Raw genomic sequence first — 23,575 nt, 5'->3', positions numbered from 1 at the left:
ATGCATGATTTCAGTAAAAATTAAATTTAAGAACATTTTGTCAAAAAAGAAAGAAAAATGGGATCAATCAGTAAAAATTTTCAACGATTTTATTGATTGTATCTATAAACTTTTATTCCTATTTGATGTTAAATAGATATCAAATGTCGACTCAAGGAAAATATGACAATAACGACGCTTCAAAAAACCAAATAGCTAGTGCTCAAAATATAAATGATCATGATCAAAATGTTCGAAATGTAAATAACCATAAACATGCATTACAATTTGAATTTATTTTCCGCTGGATTAAAACAACCCTCTTTTTACAGAAATACCTTTCAAAATTTAGAAGCGAAATCACTTCAAAATTACTTTTACGAATAACATCACTCAGCACCACAAAGAGAGGATATGGTCCCAGCTTAAAGATTTTAAAATTTAATAGAGAAATACAGGTGCAAAAAATTATTATTGATCATGTCATATTATTGATCTATGATAGCAAACGTCTGGAAGTCATCTTAGAATATCAAACCATAAATGAATATCTCATTTTATTTTTCAGAAATACCTCGAATATTATCGACCAATAATTTCAATCAAATAAATCAAGCTTTAATAACAAAATTTCCATATTTTGTAACAAATGGGGTACAAATGCCATATAAATGTGGATGGCCAAATCACGTCCTAGACGGGGATTTATCTATCCACATTCCTCAAAACTAAAACAAAACCACATTTCTTCCGAAACATAATCGAATCCTCATACTTTAATAACAGTCATTAACACAAGTAATGTATTCGAAACAATCGGAAGACATATCCAAGAAAGAGCAATGATATTTGTACTTCTCCAAAGAACACTTTGTTATCGATCGGTGACCTCAATCACAGTATGCAAATTAGGATAATTCGCTAGAGATATTTCTATTTATTTTTAATTTCCTCTCCGAATGCAGAAAAAAAATAGTAATATTAAATTTTAAAATTAATGTTGCATGTTCAAGCGCCGCATATAAAATTCACTGTTGTTGTTGTTATTGTTATTGTTATTTTTTTTAAATCATTGTTGTCGTCATTGAATCTTCCTCCAATGCGAAACCATTTCACTAATCTCTTTTGATATTAATGTAAAAGAGTCGCTATCTTAAACTTCGAATTAATTAAAAATTCTAAAAACTCTTTTCAATAATAATGTAAATGCGAACAAATTAATTTTTCAGAAAATATACTCAAATATTATTTCTTGATTATTTTTCAAAAAAAAAAAAAAAACTCACATTTCCGCATATGTTAAAAATTATTATTATTACAATTTTGAAAATTGAATTTCGTGACATTTATGCATTAAAAAAATATTTCTGTATTTTCACGACACGCGTAAAATAAATATTTTATTATTCATCACCAAACAATAAAGTCTTCGTAGTAAATATTTTGCGACGGGAATTTTGTTGATTTAAGGGGAAAGAAAATTTAAATATTCTTATTAATTTTTCTGGAATATTATCAATTTCTGTTAATTGACTTAACGCTTTCGAGAATATAATTTAAAAAAAGAAAAAAAAAGTTTTTCGAGTAGTTTTCGTTGAATTTTCCATCAAAAATCCAACTTACTTCCCTTTTAGGAAATCTTTTTTAAAATTTAATTTTTTTTTTTTTAAAAGCTCAATGCTTGTTGCTGCTGTTATGTGGCATGGCGCTTGTTAGCTCACGTTAGCGCTTTATTCATGCGCTTACTTTTTAAAATTACTCTTCCGCCTCGCAGCAAAACCAGCTCAAATTTGCGTTTACCCTCTCTCTCTCTCTCGCTCTCTTATATATATGATGAGAATGAACGACTTTTACCCTCACCGACACACACTTCCCGCTTAGTTTTAATGGTTGCTAGCTAGCACGTTTTATGCAAATGAGGAAGCTGCAGCCACACGTCATGCCAACCACCCACCACCACCACTGGTTACAGTCCCTTATGTGTTTTCACCTGGATCTAAAACCCACCACCTTTTACCTACTAGTCGTCCCAAAAAGCTTCTTTTCTTACTTTATATATCCTCCTTTTCTAAGATAAGGCGGACACATATTATAGGAGAAAAGAAGCACAGGACTCTCTTTTAACTCTCGCTTCTTAGGCTTCTTCTTGAAATCATTTCCATGGATGAGAGAGAGTATGTGGTTCTTGGGAAAAAGGTAAAAGTCTTAGCACAGTCTTGGTACATGCTCTGGTCCCCAAAACAACGTTATTTTTATATATATAAATATCTTACACACACGCCAGTAACTGGTGTGGTGAGTGTTCGTTCGCCCTTGCGGAAAACCTCAATTATAATAAGCTAGGTTTTATTGCATTATCGCGAAATTAATATTTACTGAAGACTTTTATATGAAGAACGGATGGTGGGATCGCTCTTTTCAATATTGTCTGCAGCGAAACATTTCACCGTTTTTTTTTTATCGTGTTAATATAGTTATTTTTGCATATTAAAGTCACGTCAAAATGGGCAGTTCCGGAATTTTGGTTAAAAATTCACTTTTGGGGATTTTTAATTAATCACAGCGCAACGTTCGGTCGCTGACGTGTATGTGTTTTTTTGGGAAAAGTTATCATGTGATTATTTCTGAGGAAACTTTTCATACGGTTTTTCTGTGGAAAAATTATCATACAATTTCATAAGAAAATTTATCATGCAATTTTTTGAATATTTATTGAATACGGTTTTTTTAAATATTATTACATATTATGATTTTTTTTAATATATTTACATATGATTTTTTTTAATATTTTTACATATGATTTTTTAAAATATTTCTTACATATTACAAATTTTTCGAAATATTTTTACATGATTTTCGGAAACATTTTTACGCGATTTTTTAAAATATTTCTTACATATTACAAATTTTTCGAAATATTTTTACATGATTTTCGGAAACATTTTTACGCGATTTTTTAAAATATTTTTACACGACTAGAATATTTTCACACGACTAGAATATTTTTACACGACTTTAGGATATTTTTACACGACTTTAGAATATTTTTACACGACTTTAGAATATTTTTACACGACTTTAGAATATTTTTACTTGGCCTTTTAAAATAATTTTTTAAATATTTTTACTTGACCATTTAGAATAATTTTTAAGTATTTTTTTCATAATACGGCTATTTAAAATATTTTTATGTACACATTTTCTGAATATGTTTTACATAATATACAATTTTTTGAATATTTTTCACATAGTATGATTTTTTATACATGTGTTTTCGCATAATATATTTTTTAGTTTAATTTTTCACTACCTGTTGATATTTTTTGAGTTCAATCACAAAATTTTCCAAACATTATCATGTCAATGACCTAAGTTCACTTTCCTAAAGTCTAGGAATTTCTTACATTACCTGTTCTCAACTCCTTACTTTACCCTCCGAGTAAAAATAAGTTCCCACACATTTACAATATAAAGGGTTGACAGCCATTTCTTATTACTATTATTATTATTATTTTCCATCCCAACATCTATTCGATTTCCCACTTTCTTAAGAAAGTACCTACGGGGCCCCATTTCTTAAGAAAAAAAATTCTTTTCTTAGACCCTATTCATTCCAACCCCACCGTTGTCAGCATCAAATCTTTAAGAAAGTGTTCAAATTTTTAAAAAAAATTCAAACATAATTTTTTTTTCGAGAATGATAGGTTAGTTCCCTTAGGTCGTTGACTTTAATGTAAATATGAACCTTAAAATGTTTCTATATTTATTACTAAAGTTCAAATAAATACTTTTCACACATATATTTTTTAAATGTTAAAATCTCATTGTAGAAAGATTTTAAAGATTTTTTTTGTGGATTTTGAAAATTTTCATGAACAACTTTTATAATGAAATTTTTATGGGTTATAGATGTATTCGTATTCATAAATTTTAAATTTTCTACATTATAAGTGAATTTTAAAATTATTTTTTTTTCATTTCTTAATTTCTTATTGAAAATTAATTATGATTTAAAATTTTTCCTTTCTTGTTGAAAATTAATTACAATTTCAACAATTCACAACCGGTTTGTTTATGATTTTCTGTGACCACATTTCATCGAGTTAAAAAACAGGACATATGCTAAATGTCGCCAAAACAATTGCCAAACTATATTAACTAGCCAATCAGCTGGAATTAGATTGCGAAAAATTTCATTTAAATTCAAACATACTAAAAATCTGGAGTTGAAAATAAATTTAAATTTTCCGTTGTGTTTCATATATCCATGTTTTCAGTGAAGATTATTAAGTTCAAGCAATCTCCGTTGAAAATACTGGACATCAATTATCAAAGAGTCGGGATGGTAAAATAGCCAAAGAAAATGAGTACAAGTATATTATGAGATTTTTGAAGTTATAAAATTTCTTCAATTTAATTTAATAACTTCCGTAATGGAAAGACATTCTTTACTGAATAATAATGAACACTCTACAATATCAATAGTTATTACTTTTATTTGAGTTGTATGAATAAAATGAAAGACAAAATTTATAATATTACAATATGATAGACTCGCCTTAAACAGTAATATACCAGGGATACTTATTTCTCAGCTAGAGGCTATGAATAAGCTAATATAAATTTTCACAGTTGATTTTTATTAAATGTATTAATCATCATTCATAAAATTTAAAACTTAACCACCAGTGATTTTTTTTTTAATTTTTATTTTTTTTTTAAATTTTTGATTTCTTTATCAATTCACAGCCGGTTTGTTATGATTTTTGGTGACCATATTTCGTCGAGTTGAAATACGGAACATTGCAAAATACCGCGAAAATACGCACAAATTATCATTAAAAAAATCACCAATCAGCAGGATAATTTAATAATTATCTTTCTAATCACGGAACATATATAGAGTTAATTAGGATTTATTTTATATATTGCAGTTATATAAATTTACGTGAATTATATGTATCCGTGTTTTCAGTGAATCAGGGAATATAAATTCAAGTTATTTTTGTTTAAAATACGGGACATTCTTCATCAAACAGTCGGGTTGGTAAAAGATGCGAGAAATGCGTGTCATGTGGTCACCAATTATCACAAATTCTAAGATGTTTGAAATCATGGAATTAAATGTATTGAAATTATACATACAATTACTAATTGTTTAATAAGACTTGTAACGTATGCCATTTTTTTGCTGGGTAACTAATGAACGTCTATTAAAAACATATATACCAATAATTATCAATTTTATTTGGGCTGTATGAATAAAAGATGGGAAATTTATAATAGTATTCAAGATGAATAATCGATAGACTCGCCTTAAACAATCATATATCAGGGAGACTTATTTCTCAGCTAGAGGATAAGAATAAGCTAATATAAATTTTCAGATCAATATTTATTAAATGCATACATAAATTTTGAAACTTATTAACTACAAGTGATCGTTTCAAATGTTGATTTTTTCTAATTTTTAATTTCTTGTTTAAAATTAATTACAACTTCAATTCAAAAACGGTTTGTTTAAAATTTTGGTGACCATATTTCATCTAGTTAAAATATGGGACATCGCCATATGCAGCCAAAATATAAAAATTACCATAAAAACCTCGCTAAGCAGCTGGAAATGAAAGGCTAATTTCCATTTACATTCAAACCTACTAAATCACTTACTTTATCTGAAGTAGTTCAAGATGTATATTTCATATTATTGCAGCTATAAATGTATGTGGATTATATATAGCCTATCATATCTAAGATAACAAATTCAAGTATACTTCGTTGATTCGTAATTGCAAAATATCCTAAAAATACAGGTCATATAGTCACACTAATTATCTTTCTGAAAGGTTTCTGAAATTATGCAATTAATTTATTCAAATCAACGCAGACGGTCAATAATTGTTTTGATAAGACATGTAACATATTTTTTTTTACCGTGGTAACTGATAAACGTCAACTGAAAACATAAATATCAATAATTATAACTTTTATTTGGGCTGTATGAATAAAATAAAAGATGGAAAATTTATAATAGTATTTAAGATGAATAATTGATAGACTCGCCTTAAACTGGTTCTATACTAGAGAGACTTATTTCTCAGCTAGAGGCTAAGAATAAGCCGTCTGTCTATACCCCCGTTTTATTATCACTTATTTTCAATTCATTAGTTTAACAGGCCAATTCCCACGTATGTTTCGCGATAACTTTCGCCGGGTATTTTCGTAATTTCGCTCCGGGTATGGGTATTTAAAAAGTAGTGCATGTGTGAGTGTAGGTAGAAAGTCAAGCGAGGCTTATATATGTATATTATTGTCGAAGAACCATTAAGATTCTCGCTCCGTGTGATCTCTTTCCCATGTCTTCATTCCGGCTCACAAAGATCGCAATTAAAACTGCTCGACGATGGAAACCTTAAACCATTGAAATTTCTCCGTAGTACTTATTTTGCTGCTGCTGCTTCTGCTCCAGAGAGAGAAAGAGAGACAGACAAACGAGAAAAGATCATCAGGTGTTTAATCATCAGGTACCATTTCCTCGCTTAGAAGTGGGAGAAGAACCTTTAACTCAATTAACATGGGCGGGCAATCACATAACATACACGGTAAATGACACTTTAGTGACGAACGGCTCTCTTGTTAAATGATAGACGTTCTCGCTCCTTGTTGTTTTCTTTTTGACAGAAAAGAATGCGCATGCACATTCTCCCTCCTTAAGAAACTCCTTCAGATTTAAGGATTAGCATTGCCCAATTTAGAAAACGTCCATTGTTCAATCTCTCTTATCGGATTCATTTGCATTAATTGTTAATTCTTAATTTTTTTTGGATGATTGTTCTTTCTCGGATCGAGTAATTAGTATATATATAGTTAACTAATCATCTTAATTTATAAATTTCATCTTGTTTTGAATACGGACGTTTTCTTTTCCGTGGTGGAAATTAATTACAATTTTTACCAATTCACTACTTTTAATTGTGGTGACCGTCATTGAGTTAAAATACGGAAAATACCGCCAAAATATGGTAAATGTCATAAAATACTCGCCAATCAGCGGAAAATGAAAAGCTGAATTCAATTCAAATTAGACCTTACTAAATAGAAATCATTTTTGTACATTTGGAGTGAATTAGAATATATTTTAGTGAAAAAATTTAAATTTACGGTTTTAATATGTACGGATTTCATCTCAGTTGATCACAAATTTTATTTTATTTTCAATACGGATCTTTTCTTTTCGTGTTGGAAATTAATTACAATTTTACCAATTCACAATTTTCCATTAATATTCTAACTTATCAAATAAAAGTCATATTAGTATGACATAGATTTACAACCGGTTCATTTTGGTGACCGTCGTCGAGTTAAAATACCGAATGTCGCCAAAATATGCTAAATGCCATAAAATATTCACCAATCACCGAGAAATAAAAGCCTGAAGTCGATTTAAATTCTTAACCTTGCTAAATAAAAGTTATATTAGTATATTTAGAGTGAATTATGTATATATAGGATGTATATTATAGAAAAGTTTAAAATTTGCTGTTTTGAAATTAACGTGAATTATGTATATCCCTGTTTCGAACCAAGGTAACGAATTCAAGTAATCTTTGTTGCAAATACGCAATTTGTTTTAGTAAAAAAAATTAACAATACACGAGGTATTTTTGAAATTAAAAAAAATTAACAATATACGAGGTATTTTTGAAATAAAAAAAAACGGGTCATTACAATAAAAAAACCCAAAAAATCGGTTCATTAAAATTAAAAAACAAAAATGCCGGTCACGTGGACAACCCCAATGATCAAACACTGTATTTTTTGAGGTGTTCTGCAAATTTACTCCGTTAATATTGGTTTTATATCTTATTCATATCCAAGTAGAACTTCATAATCGATCGATCAACAGAAGCTCAATTATGCGTCAAATTAAAATCAGGAAATCAAAACGCATTATATAATATATAATACGTTTCGATTATTTCATAATGCGCTCAAACATGAACATACACACTCTAAAATAACGCCCAATTTTTTTTCTATGAATAGCGTGTTATTTGTCTCTGCTAAGATTTTTTGTGTTACCATTGATAGCGTGACTTCAATCTATCGATGCAGTTTTTATGGTACCAAAAATATCAAATTTCTAAAATTTTAAGCCAATTTATAAATTCTTTAAGGCCCTCCTTTTTTCAATAGAACCAAAATTTCCCAATAAATACTGTGATATCACAGTATATAAAACGGAAATATTTCTCATAGAGAGATATCGTTAGAAATTTATGAGGTATAAAATTTAGAAATGTTTTATAAAAACCAAAATTCACACGTCACAAATCCGAAATTACGGTAGTACTTTACCGTTAAAAACGGGTACCTTTTTATTGAATTTTCTCCGTTGGAATTTATCGATATGACCTCTTTATTGTCACGTTATTAACCCTTATCCAAAAACGAGCTTCTCTTCACCATCTTAGTTAATTCGCGTTATTATCTCGAAATATTTTTCCGGCCTAAGCTAATGTGTAAACGTTTACAAATAGGCTTTGATTTTAAATTTACACCAGCTGAGATAATCCAGGCAGTTGATGTCGAAGCGTTTTCACGCCCTGAGGCTGAGATACCGAGATACCGAGTGGGTAAGGTAAGGGTTTAAGAGATGAGGAAGGATGGTAATGTAAGTATCGAAAAGGATATCACAGAACGGCTTTGTGTGTGTAATGGTGTAGGGGAGTGAAGTGAAGAAAGATTGGGGCGATGAGGCCCAATCTTGGGGGATATTGCTTGTCATGTTCCGCCGCTAGGTGCCGCTGGCTGTGCCACCGTCGACGTAAAACATTATTTTTTTTCATGGGGTTATTGCGTTATTTAAAGGCTATTGTTGTTCCGAAAAACTTTCTTGAAGGATCTAAAGTATTTTTTAATCTTACATTTCCCGTAAAACTTTACCCGTGATTTACCCGTAAAATACCTTGAGGGAAAATTCTATTAGAAAAATTAAAAGTCGATATAGTATCATGTCGCGTTGAAGAATGATGTCTTGATGCTTTTGTTTACGGACCATATATTTTAAAATTCAATAACGTGTCACTGTCGTTTCTTAGAATATTCTATAATTTCCGAAGAAATTTTATTCATTTTTTGAAGCCAATGTAAATTTTTATAAATATTTAAGAACAGTAAGAAATAATTTTTTACTTTAGAAATAGGAGCATTGATAATATTCAAATAAAGTAAATCCCTGTTTTGCGGACACTGGTAGACCATCCGTAAAATAGGGGTGACCGTGAAAAAGAGAGGTTCGTGTTGAAGAGTTTAAAATATAGAGAAATTATATTAATTTTTTGGCCGTAAAAGAAAGTCGCCCGTTAAGAGGAGTTTCAATGTAGTTTTTTAAATAAATTTCAATTTAGTTAAATCGATTTCAATTTAGTTTTAAATCGATTTCAATTTAGTTTTAAATCGATTTCAATTTAGTTTTAAATCCATTTCAATGTAAATAAATATATTTCAATGCATTAGAGCTATAATTTATGTTATTTATATGAATATTCATTTTCTGTTTTTATAAAAATATTTATATGATGATATTTTCGATTCAACTTGATGCATGTTATCACCAGGGCTTATTTCTCATGCATTCGAGCCATGGGCTGATATGAATTTTTGGGGCCGCTTATAACTAAGGCTTAGTAGTCGTCTGCTTTGAGGCGGCGGCGTACGCAGGGAGAGAGGTTGTGGGTCCCGTCCAAAATACAAAAGTCAGCAAATTTTGCAGCCCTGAAAGTTTGTGGACCCTAGACACGTGCCCGGTTTACCCTTGCGAGAAACAGGCCCTGGTTATACTGAGTGTTTCACGAAGAGTGTCTGAAAGGAATAAAAATTCCACGTTTGGTACTAAATTTGAAATATGTATATATAAAATATTTTCAACAAAAAATTAAAACTTAGCTCTCATAAACTAAAAATTGTGAAAGACATGAAAATGTGAAAATTATTGTAGGCCTTCCAAAAAATAAAAGATCAACTTGTGGAATTTGTGTCATTCTTTGCAATTCTGAGAGAAATTCACTTCGTATGATTTAACCAAACGAAAAAGTGGAATTATCTGTGATATAAATTCTTGTCATTGGATTCAGTCACTCATTTTTGTCAAATGGCGTGTATGTTGCATTGAGTTGATGGCTGTCTTCATGGGGAGAACGACGCGAGTAATTCGGAACTTGTGAGACGGGGCAAGGGGAAGCCACCACTATAAATCTTTGCTAACTTTTCCGACACAACTCTGCCTCTGTTGAGGTAACGGAAGTAAGGTGCTTTGCATCAGTCCGGGGTTGTGAGCGGTTCTATCTATCTATCTATCCCCTTCCAATATATAACGTAGGTTTCATTATTACTGCCTGAATTTTCGTCTTTTTCTGCTGATATTTTTCACCTAAATTTTCGAAATAACAGTAGAACTTTCATTCTTTTCAGACAGTATTCTTGGAACACCCGGTATACTTACGGGGGAGGGGGAGGCTCAGCGGACTATAGCCCAGGGTGACAAGTTCAGAGGGGAGGCAAATTTTAATAATGAACGGTCAAGATAATTAGTAGAATGGCAAAAGGCAAAAAGGGCAGTAAAATGTGTATAGCCCACCATAAATCCGCCTTTACGAGGGTTTAGGATAGTGAGTGACCAAACCGCTTTTACCTAGAGAAATTGCAAGCATGTGAGTGAACAAATGACCTACAGAGAGCGTGGAAGTACGCGGATGACAAAAAAGAGTGACCTAGAGCCTGTACAAGAGAGTGATCAAAAAAGTGACCTAGAAAGCGAAGGACCAGGTCAGTTGAAGACCAAATGAGTGACTTAAAGCGCACGTATGTGAGTTATCAAAAAGTGGTCTTAAAAGTGTAAGCATGGAAGTGACCAAAAGAATGGCATAGACAGTAAGGGATCAGTCAGTGAGCCACCAAAAAGTGCGACCCTGAACATGTGCAAGCATGTGAATGATCAAAATAGTGACCTAGAGAGTATGTGAGCATAGAACTGATTAGAGGAGTGACCAACATAGTGTGTGAGCATGGGAGAGACAAATACAGTACGCAAGCATGTGAGTGATTAAAACAGTGACTTGGAAACATAGACGTATTTACGGGACTAGGGGCGGCAAGCGGGTTATAGCACAGGGCAGCGAATTCGAGAAAGGAATGGCCAAGAAAATTAAAATAGAAAGAGAGAAGAGCGGCTCTTCTCTCTCTTGAAACCCACGGGCGGCTAAATCCACCTCTGTATGCCTAACAGTCATTTTTCATGGCCAAAAATCCAAATTAACAGCTCTTTTTAAAATCTATTCCGATCGTCTCTATATATGCATTTCCATTTCAGTACCCAAAGAATTAATAAAGTGCTTAATAGTATATGTTTAGTGGAACAAAATTCTTCGAATTTATTGATAATTTATCAAAAAAAATATTTTCAACACATCAAATTTTATTCCAATAACCAAAAAATAATAATCCATCACGATTGATAATCAAACGAGCTCAATTTCAACCCCACACAGAAAAATCAATTTTTCACGCTGACGAAAAATAAATCGAAAATCACCACAGATGATCATCAGCCGTTAGGAAAATGATAACAATAAAAAAAAAACAAAAAAACAAACAGATATATACCGTACCCAGTTGAAATATTTCGATACTTCGTGAAAACGAACCGAAAAACCTCTCAACACAAATTCCACATTTAACCTGGTAAACCTCAACACACAAAACTTGTAACCAATCATTATCAAAACACACACACAAGCCTTCCAGAATATAAATTCCTACCTCTAGATCTCAACCGCTGATATAGAAAGGGTTTCGAACATACTGGAACGAGATCGGTAAAAGATGGAGCGCACGTAAAGGGAAGGGGGGGGGCTAAAAATTATACCAAAACTAAAATAAAAAAACAAAAAAAAAACACGCTATCGGTCGGAATAGATGTACATACCCAGTATGGGTATCAAAAAGCGGTAAAAAGAGACCCGCAATGGCGACGACGCGAACGAAAACCGATCAACGACAGCATCCAGATTAAAAAAAATAAATAAATAAATAAAATAATTAACGAATAATTAATGACATACACACACAGAAAAGAGAGGACATCAAAGGACAGAAGGGGGTAAAAAAAAAATAATCAGGCGAATGGGAGAGAATCTGCATAGTGGGCGTCGATACGTAAAGGGCATCCAAAAGAGAACCAACCGTAAAATAAGTATACAAGAGAACGAACGGCGGTCGTGTGGGTACATAACAAATAAGCAAAAATTCAACACACACACAAAAAAAAAAAATTACGAAAATAAATGCGTTGGCATTTGTTAGCAGCATTTCGGGGAGAAAAACAATAAATAAATATAAAATAAAAATAAAATGACAAAACTTGGAATATTTATACAGTAATTTTTTTAGTTTTGTTTTGTTTTTCTTAGATGTTTCTAGAAAACGCGCCTGGCGTAGATAACAGTTGGGGCATCGTAATAAATTAAATGTAGCAGTGTTACAGGATTTAATTAGAAATGGGGACACGTCCTCTTCTCTCTCTCTCTCTCTCCAAACTCTCTCTCTCTCTCTCTGTCTCTCTTTGGCTGCTCAAAGAACTAATAAAGTATATATTTAAGGCGAGGACACACACAAAAACCAAAAAAAAAATTAGCAAATTTTTTCGTCGCTACTGGAAAACTATCGATTTTTGGGAAAAGGAGTGCTCTTTCTCTCTCCCTTTACATGTATACGCGTGAAAAATAATTTGCGAGCACCGAGAAATAAATTCTTTCTCTCTCTCTCTCTCCGCACATAACTTAGGAATCAAATTAATAATGCAGAATAAGGAGGGGGGGGGGGGTATTTTTATACTGGATGCGAAAAGTACACGTTTTGTCGGAGCGATGAATCTCTAAATTATTTTTATTGCTGGTGTTTGTCGTTTGGATTTTTTGAAAAAAAAAATTTATAATTAGAATTTTTTTTTTTTTTTAATTCTAATTTTTCGTATAAAACTGCGTACTTAGTTTAAAATACGATCTCCTCTCTCTCTCTTTCTTACTCCCATTAAGTAATTTATTCTGCTCTGTGTACTGCAGAGTATTCCCATAAAAATTTTTCGTGTTTTCTAACGTCATCATCGAATATTTATTTATGAATTTTTTATTTTTTTTTTCAAATTTTTATACGTTATTATAAATTTATGTAAATTCGCGTTTCTGATTCGGGGATAGGGTTACTATAATAATCGATGATGGCGATGGAAATTCTATCGAGGAAAAGGGTTGTGGAGCGGAGAGTATTTTTAGTTTTCAGGTAAAAAAATGAAAATACACGTACTTGGCTTTCGGGGCTGTATGCGGAAGCGTTTCATAGCGCCATCTTGTGTTGTATTCGTGAAACTATATTTTAGAGGGATAAGTATGGAGTGCGCACGTTCGCGTACGGGCTTTATAATCTTTTAAACTAGTGCTTTATTCAATGTTTTTGAAAATTGCGGACTGGTGACAAAATTTTACGGACTTGCAAAAATGAAAAAAGAAATAGGTCGCGGAATAGAATTTGAGGACCGGTAAAAATACACAAATTGGAGAAATGATTTGCTGACCGGCAAAAAATACACAGGAGAAATAATTTGGTAACTCCCGGGGCAGAAAATACATAAATAGGATCAATAATTTGTGGACTGGCAGAAGAAAACATAAACAGGAGAAATAATTTACTGACTGGAAAAAAATATCAAATTAACAAGATCAATAATTTGCGGACCATTAATAAATAAATTGGATGAATAATTTGCGGACTAGGAAGAAATATATAAATGAATAGAGGGGAATAATTTTCTGACAGTCAAAAATACATACATAGGGTAAATGATTTGCGATCTGGCAATAAATCAATAAATAATATCAATAATTTGCGGACAGGCATAAAAACACATAAATAGAAGAAATAATGTGTGGACTGGAGAAAAAATCCATTAATGAGAAATAAATAACTTGAGGACCGGCAGAAAAAAATTTATAAATACCAAAAATAATTTACGGACCGACAAAAATACATGAACAGAGTATAACCATTTTATCTGTCAAATTTGAAATTATATAGCGACTACATACTGTAGATTGGGTGAAAATATTCGTGGACAAGCGGTTGAATAGCACTGTTCTACATAAACCAGTGTTCTTCAAGCTTTTCTTTCAATTGCGGACCGGTGCAAACGAGAGCAGTAATTTGTGGAAAAATAACGTAAAATAAATAAGAGAAAAATAATTTGTGGACAACAAAAAATAAATAAGAGAAATAATTTACCGGCCGGGAAAAAATAATTTTTCGGACCGACAAAAAAATAAGTGAAATGGAGGAATTACATGCACACTGGAAAAAAATAAATGAATGAGACAGATAATTTGCGGACCAGAAAAAAAATGAATAGGAGGAACAATGTTAGGATTAAAAAATATATAAATACATACGAAAAAATTAGCAGACCGACTGACAGCAAAAACAGAAATGAAAACAAATTTAGAGTATTTTATTTCCTAAATCTGAAATTATGAAGTGGTATTTACATTGGCGACATGTTCTGCGGATCAGAAGATAATGGTTACGGGCAAATGGTTGAAAAATAAACACTTTTATGAACCATAAATGCAGTTTTGCTAATCAATATTTACGTTTGATAATCTGGCAAACCATTAAATCGGCTATAAAAACCAATTAATATTGCTTCTCTTTGTTGAAAAAAAAAAATTTTTGCTCCACGAAACATTCGGCAATATTCCCATCAGCATTGAAAATATTTTTTTAATGAAACTAAATTTACATACAAACAGAGTGTCATTAAATTCTGAATGTTAATTAAATGGAAAAAATAATAATTAAAAGGAAGGATCTCCATTTGATGATGACAGGAGAGCACTAATGACAGAACATCAAGCAAATACTGATGGTAACCAATCATCTTTCCTCGGCAATATAAGGAAAGGTTAGGAATTTTAAAGACTTCTATGGTAGTCGGTTAATTGGCGCTATCAGATTGTTCCATCATCATCAGAGATTTTTACTCTCATTTTCAGATATACAGTACTGGAAAAGTATTTTTTAAAAAAAAAGGGCATTTTGAAATTCCTGTCATTTCTCTGAAATCCACGTAAATGATGGCGATAGATGCTCGGTTTGTAGTTAGTGTTTTATTTCGAGACCATATCGTTCGCTATTAGTGTGATTATTTTAATAATCTATCAGCTAATAATAATTACACGTACAATTGAGATGCATTCGGAATGAATCTGAATATTATAACCACCGATTATAATGGTGGAAACAAAATTTCTAATTACGGAAAAATAATCAAAAAAATTAATTTCCCAAAAATGTACTATGTAGAAGAGTTTAACTGTACAGATTATATTTAGTTTGAGGGTTTTTAGCATTTATTCAAATCGGTCATTAGATACTATTGAGTAGTTATTAATTTTTAATTCATTTGATATTATCTTGCCTAAATCGGAAATTTTCGTGTTTATTTACGGTTATTCTAGTATAAATAATAATTACTATTGATTATCTCTTACACTCTGGTAATTAACGATGCAGTTTTAGTGATGATTATGATGTTAATCCCCTAAACGGATTAGAGTGGTATTTCGTCATGAAATTATATTATCAATTGCAGTTTTGTTTGGGAGGTGCAGAAAACCCACGCAAATATCATTGAAATTTGAAATTTCTCACGAATGCAAATATTTAAATAGGGACAGGTTGATTTTGTACTGCGTACGCGCAATCATATCGGTAATGACAGATACGTGAAACAAACGATAAATTTACATAAACCACATTAACTTTAGTGTTTATTCAAATCGATCATTAGATACTGTTGAGTAATTATTAATCATTGATTCATTTGATATTATCTTCCCTAAATCGGAAATTTCCGTGTTTATTTATCGTTATTCGAGTATAAATACCAATTACTATTGATTATTCTACACTGATAATTAATGTAGTTTTAGTGATGATTAGGTTGTTAATCCTCTAAACGGAGGTTTTGTCATAAAATTATATTATCAATTGCAGTATTGGTTGAGAAGTGTAGAAAACTAATATATATAGCAAAATATTATTGAAATTAGAAATTTCTAATGAATGAAAATATTTAGGTATTATGTCAGGTTGATTGTGTATTGCGCATGCGCACTGATATCGATAATGACATATACGTGAAACAAAAATAAATTTACATAAACCCATCAACTTTAGCGTTTATTCAAATCTGTCATTAGAGGCTATTTTGAGTAATTATAAATATTTAAATCATTTGATAATAATTTCATAATCTGAGTATAAATAACAATTACTATTGATTATCTTACACTGTTAATTAACTATTCCGTTTTAGTGATGATTAGGATGTTAATCCTCTAAACGGATTAGAGTTGTTTTGTCAGAAAATTATATTATCAATTGCAGTTTTGGTTGAGAGGTGTAGAAAACCCATACAAGTATTATTGAAATTTGAAATTTCTCATGAATGCAAAAAATATTTAGGTAGTGTCAGGTTGATGATGTACTGCGCATGTGCACTTATATCTGTAATGACAGATATGTGAAATATAAACAATAAATTTAAATAAACAGCATTATATCTCGAAGATCCGTAAAAGTGTTCATATATTAAATTTCATAAATTAAGTTCCAATTTAAATTCTGCAATAACTTCTAATTAATACGTTTATATGCTTCATGATGTCGATGACCATAAATGTGTGTAAACAAACTACATTAAAATATTCATAAATATTTATTTTCTTAAACTTGTCATCTAATTTACTTCAATTTATTTAAATTTTAGGAGAATTTAAAACAACCACGTGGTAATATAATACGAGTATGAGAGGTCACATGAAAGGGGGCGTGTCAGTTTACATAAATGTACACCTGTGTACTAAAAGTTATAAATCCGGTTAAAAATAATATAAATATTAAAATCTCTTATTATATAGAACATTAAATATTTATTAAAATAACATTCGTATAATTTAAAACCTGAAAATATTTTTGAGCAAATATTAAAAAATTCCTATCCAGAATTTTAGACATCATAAACCTAATGTGTAATGTTACTATAGACTATATTTATAATTAAAATAATTAAATTTATAATTTTCTGAATAATCGGTAAATTTTACATACCCCTACAGGTCAGTGACCCATCCTTGAAAGGCCAGTGGAAAAAAAAGAGTAAATCCAAACACATAAACACAATACACCAAGGCACTTTTAAATCCATTTGATTTCATTATCCCTTAGGTTAATCAGTACTAGGCAATTATATGAGAGCACCTGCTAAACCATGTCCACGCACGTCGATGAAAGTTCATGAAAATACTAGTTTGGGTTCTACACCTGAGAAAATTCCGAGGTTATACACAGACATGTTTTTAACCCCTTTTTCTCTTACTTTCCTCATCGATTGCCTGTAGGTAAAGGGTTGATGAACTTTTTCAATACTATACCAACCTGTCCACCACTTTCGATTATTTTCAACCCCACCCACTTTCTTCACTTTTTTTTTTTACCCAGTGTTATTATTACAACCCCCCCCCCCCCCGTAAGAATGCCCCTTCAAGAGAGGCCTGTATAGGTAAGTTCAAATATCAGACAGGTAAATCAGATCGGGGGTAGGTAAAGGCTAAGGAGGTATATTACCCCGTTCGGTAGCGAGCAACACAATGGGACCTAAGCCCCCCCCCCAAACCTTCATTTATGTCCCCCCCCCCCCGGCCTTATAATAAGGAAAGTACTGTGGGGGCTTGGGAAAAAATTCAACACTTTCACTTTTCTTTCCGTGTTGTATAAGAATCGTGTGGTTTTCTGTAGGTTTTTTTTTGGGGTTCTCCAGAGGGTTCATCGTACCCTTTGGAGCTTTTAGCTTCCTGGAAAAATATCCTGGATAAATTTAGGGGGGGGGAGTTAACTTTTACTGAAGTTTTATGATGATTCCACCAGAAGGAGGAAGGGATGATATATAGAAAAAAAGTGAAAGGTGCTAGTGTGGGAAATTGGTAAAGTTCGTATAGGTCGTTGGCTTCTATGCACCTAAGATGGTGGTGCCTTAAGATGTTGCCCCCTTTTTTTTGCACTTTTTCCTCGAATGGGAGGTGCCAAGATTCTGTGGTGGGCTAGAACTTTTCATTTACGGGTATTTTCCGAGGATCACGACGTTGACGTTGGTGTTTGGCGTATATGTGTGTGTGTGTTTGATATTGTTGATATAGACGTGTTTTTAGTTTTTGGTTATGTGTTGTTGCTTATATCGTCCATCGTCCATGTGTACATGGAACGTGGGAATTGTTGCACCATGGACAATAACATTTTTGTGTTCGTGGAACAAGTGTGCTCGGCTCTGGATTACCTGATAATGTGTATGCTTTTCCATACAGGTAAGAGTTTTCTTAGCACTAAAACTATTTAATTTTGTAGAATTTAGTGAATTTTAGTTTTAATTAAATAAGAAGATAATAGATAATAAGATAATAAGATAATAGAATTTTAAAATGCGTCATAATCAGTATTGATTAGATTCGAGGTAATACGTAGATTTCTCAATGAGACCTTCTAGATTAGTTTTAGCTGTGTTTTCTTTAATACAATGCCTATAACACCACTTTTGGCATATATTTATTGTGAGCCAATTTAAAAATGATCAAATCAGACAAAAATGTATTAATTCATTAGTAAAATCAATGATTTTCGATACAGATTGGCTTTGTTATTGATTTTCTTCAACCGTATGCACGGTGTTGAAGACTGGTTGAATACATTTAAATGTTAAAGCTCGCGCTGGGATTAATATTTTTTTGATTTTCCAAGTAAAAAAACGCTGGAAATCGTTTCTTATCAGTGCATTAAGTATGAATAATTAATTCGATAAAAAAATTTAATTTGAAATAATTGAGAAAATAATCAATCGTAAAATTCGTTTGTTTTTTTATTGCATAAGCTGAATGTGAGAAAAGAAGATAAAACTAAAACCTGAGGTTTTAGGACTCTGTCTAACAATAAATATTTAAGGAAAATTTGAAAACAATTGTTCATCAAAACCAAAATATTATGATTAAATTCATGTTTTGTGTCTTTTTATTTAAATTTAATAATTAAATTCTATTATTATAAATTTATCCGTATTCTTAAGATCACCGTGCTTTGCTAAATCCTTTTTTTTGTTTCAATAATAAATACTAGCACAAATATTTTTAGTTGAATAATTTTTTTTTCCACATAAAAACCGAAAAAAGATGAATCTTCTTAAAAAAATAAATAAAACATGTTGTTTTAAACAAATAAGATTATATTTTTTTGATTTTTTTAACAAAAAAATTCTCACGATAATGCAAAATCTGCTCTAGTGCACAGTTAAATAGCCATGAATTAATGAAATATCATATTATTCAGAGACCCTTTAATATTAACTTTACCCGATGATAATTTTTACCCGTTCAGTAAATACTATTTTACGAGGGATTTAATGTGAAACTAAATTCATATTTAGTGATATACAAAACACATAATATCAATTATTCTATATATTACTTGAAAAATACAACAGTGGAAAATTTATCATATTACAATCAGTCTTATTTGTCTAATGATTAATATCGAAGTTTCGCCTAACATTTGATAGAAGCCCCATCTCTCGATATTTTATTAATACATTTATTAACTACTATACATATTTTGCTTGCTCTGATATGTTTAATATTATTTATTTCTTTTCACAGTTGTAAAAAAAGTTAAGAAATGAAATTTATAGACAGTTTTCACATATCATCAATATTTGGTTATGTAAATAAAATTAAAAGTTTAATAATTTAGTACTAATTAATATTGTTTCTAATAAAATGCAAATATAACATATATTCACATATTTTTGACGATAAGTACTTGATAAATACTATAAGTAATTGTCAATATTTCTTCAATTCATCTGAATTTTGATTAATTAGTTATAAGGAAATGAAACTTTCCATCGTTTAACTTATTATCGTGTAAAATAGAATTATCTACTACCTTACATTAAGTGTGTGTGTAATTTGCATAAATCGATTAATCTAAATTATTTTTTTCAAATAAATCATATTGTAATATTAAGCGCGCAAATTAACAATATACTGAGTATCAAGTTAACAAACAACTGCAATTATTAACGAAATTAAAATATAAATATTCTATCACATAAATTATAAAAATGCAGGAGAAAGTTAATTTCCAACTCATTTTTACTAAAATAATTTAAAATTTATTCTGCGTTTTATTAAAAAAATTAATTGTGAAAAATTTTGTTTTCAGATATACAGGATTCATAACAAATTTCCCAATAGATTCTGTTTATTTTTATAAAAGCTATTGGGAAATTTGATATGAATTTTTTATATATCTGAAAACTATGATTTTTACATATTTTAAAATCACAAATATTTTCAAAAAATTGTTTTCTATTGAAATAAAACTAAAAAAAGTAATTTTTATAATTTTTTTTTGTATCCTATGATATAGTAACCCTTGTAATATTTCGAGGTTATATGTAAATTATCAATCGGATCAGAAAATTATAGAAATTTTGAAATTCATCCGATATTTATTACTTAAATAGATTTAAATTCATATACAGTAGTTTACAAACTCATTAGAACAAGGCATTTTTTTCTTGTTAACCTCAAAATATCTAGAAAACTATAAAATTTTCTTAAACATAAATATTTAGGAATTTTTTTCTCAGTACTCTACTGTAGGAACCGAACTCTGATTTTCCCAGGGATGGCATGTTTATCGAAACTCATAGAAATCTCTATAAATATAGGATTCCATCATTCTTTTCGAGCTTTTTCACATTCATTTCAACACACAACTTGGTTTCTTGCTGTAATTCGAAATTTGTCAAAATTTCACGCCGGAAAGTAAACTCAATGTGCTTGGTTGACCCGAAAACTTTCTTTACACTACATAACAAATAACAATAACAGACACAAGTGTTGAACACATTCTAAAGTAAAATCTTTGTAAAAATAGGTGGTCCAAGTGTGGTTTCATGTTGAATGAGTAAAACATATGTGCTGGCTGAACTGGTAAAAAAATATTAAAGAAGTCATTTCAGCTAAAAAAAATGATTATCAGAGCATAGAAAGGTATACTCGAGTATAAAATATTCAAAAAAGGAGAAAAATACGTCCGCATACAAAGACAAAAGAATAATGAGTATTATTTAATTATTCACAAACTATATTAAAGTTTAGCTATGGTCTGTTTTGACATTGCCCCAGTCACGTTTCGCACTTATCCATCAAGTCTGTTGTTCTCGGAAGACATACTGGACAATGTTTTTCAGAATCAGGCCCGTTCCTCATAAATTCGGGCCCTGGACAAACATGAATTTTTGAGCTGCGGTTAGCATTTTTTGAGGAATTTTTATATAATACTCATACGTAAATAATTTAAAAATAAATGCTAAAATATATTGGTGCTTGATTTTTTCCCAATTTGTCCCAATATTTAGTATTGCAAACACCATTTAATTCTCTATGGTCTGGTGTATATTTGGGCATAGATGGCATTCTTTTCTCAATTTTTTTGGTGTTTTAGAAAATACATCTTTTAATGCCATTTTAATGTAAAATACGGGTATAAAATACAACACATTTTTATCTAGAAAGAGTTGATTCCTTGTTGTTGTCACTTTTTGTGAGCTACTAAAATCTTACGTGTTCAGAGATTCATAAAATCACTCCTAAAATTGAGGGGATTGGAAATAAAATTCAAGGAAACAACTATTGAATTTTGAAGCAAAATTTTATTTGTTTACATAGCCTTCTAAACAAATTGATTAAACAATCAACTCTAATTAATTAAATTGCTGTATTGATATTATGTTTAAATTAAAAATATGTTAATAGTACCAATTTACATCTGTTTATGTAAAAAAAAATTATTTTTTAATACGTTTTTTTATGGGGGTGAACCATAGAGGGTTAAGATGAAAAAGTAAATATAGTCACCGCTCGTTTTTACCAACCTCTAATTTATGAACTGGCACATTTTTACTAACTAGTCCTCAGGTCTAGAACAATATAATTTCTTTTGAAAGTATTTTCTATTTACGAGCCAATTGTTCAAGTCAGTTCAAATTCATAAAAACAAGTGTCGACCGAATAGTTTTTGGGCAATGGACATGTGATGCGTTTTCGCTCATCAACGTAGTTCTCAAAAAGGTACAGGCAATTTTGAAAGTGGTGTCAAATTCCAGAATGGCAGATACGCTGGACCAAGGTCCAAAAAGTGTGAACCAATCTATAGCATACCATACCAAGCTATAGCACTAAACTAGTACATATAATTCAGTTTGTGTGTGCATCCTAAGATCATTCTTTTTGAATCGGCCCTCTTATCATAATGCATACAGCCTACTGAATGAAATTAGAGTGTCATCAGGGAAAGAGAAGACACAATTTTTGGGTCCTTGGCATGTGCTCCGTTTTTTGGCTCATCATCGTGATTCTGAAAAGGGTAAAGGCAATTTCGAAACCGTTGTCATATTTCAGAATTGCAGGCATGCTGGAACAAGATCCAAAAAGTCAATGAGAACCAATCCAAACATACCATACTGTACCAAGCTAAAACTTAACTAATTCAGTTTTCACATACTAAGAACATTATTTTTGGACTGGCCCTAGTAATATAACACGTATTGTACCAAATGAAATTATTGTCGTCAAGGAAAGAGGGGGACACATTTTTGGGGCCTTGTTCTCTGTTTTTTGGCTCATCAACGTTGTTCTGAAAAAAGGATAAGGAAATTTTTAAAATGTTGTGAAATTCCAGAACGACAGACACACTGGATCAAGATCCAAAAATTAAATGAAAATCAATCAACAAAACATACCAACCATACAAAGCTAAAACTTATTCAGTTTTGTGTATACTAAACCTTTTTGTGGACTGTACCTCGTTTTATAACGCGTACAGTACTAAATTAAATTAGTATGTCATCAAGGAAAGGGGGGGGGGACACAATTTCAGTACAATTTTTCCTAGTAGGTCAATCCGTAAAATAAATTTCAGTTCCTGCTCCCGATAAGTTCGATAACCTCTTTGGATATGCAGATGTTGAATTCCGTAACTGTTTCCTTCCAATGTTTGTTCAGCCTACTATACTTTTATACAGGAGGCTAAAAAAAGGGTTATACTGCGTACTATATGTGCGCAAGAAGGCCCCTTTGAATGCAGCTTTCACTTTCGTAGTACGTACTTCCTGGGACGAACAACTAACCCCCTATCCCGGAAGAGTTTTCAACGGAAAATAGTTTTTTTTTCCTATGTATCAAAAGGTAAAAAGGCTTCACTTTCAACCTTTTCCCTCTCGTTTTTAGCCCGGTTTTTTCCTGGTTCATTTTCACTATCGATAGAATACATCGGTATATACTGTATACTCTGGTTTCAAAGGGGAGAAAGGGGGTAAACCGAATCTAGGTCGTAAGTTCAAAAACGTGTACGAGTTTGAAACGGGAGAAATATA

The 23,575-nt window shown here is 31.0% G+C and overlaps 1 protein-coding gene and 1 long non-coding RNA gene across 4 annotated transcripts in view; one reads left to right on the top strand and one right to left on the bottom strand.

Annotated features, from left to right (window-relative positions):
• The window catches only part of LOC149072707 (uncharacterized), a 214,648-nt gene extending 197,292 nt beyond the window's left edge, over positions 1 to 17,356 (bottom strand). For all 3 annotated transcript variants that reach the window (XR_016194503.1, XR_016194504.1, XR_016194509.1), the window contains exon 1: positions 17,200 to 17,356. This is a non-coding gene — a long non-coding RNA (uncharacterized LOC149072707). The remainder of the gene's footprint in view (positions 1 to 17,199) is intronic.
• The window catches only part of LOC149072706 (uncharacterized), a 494,426-nt gene that overhangs the window by 143,985 nt on the left and 326,866 nt on the right, over positions 1 to 23,575 (top strand). The window lies entirely within an intron of this gene.

This window comes from Pholcus phalangioides, unplaced genomic scaffold, assembly GCF_987345545.1.
Source record: "Pholcus phalangioides strain wild (caught in Gottingen) unplaced genomic scaffold, Ppha-v1.0 ptg000017l_1, whole genome shotgun sequence".
In the NCBI taxonomy this organism is placed as follows: Eukaryota; Metazoa; Arthropoda; class Arachnida; order Araneae; family Pholcidae; genus Pholcus; species Pholcus phalangioides.
Note: the sequence above shows the minus strand (reverse complement) of the source record. Positions and strands in the feature narration are given on the sequence as shown.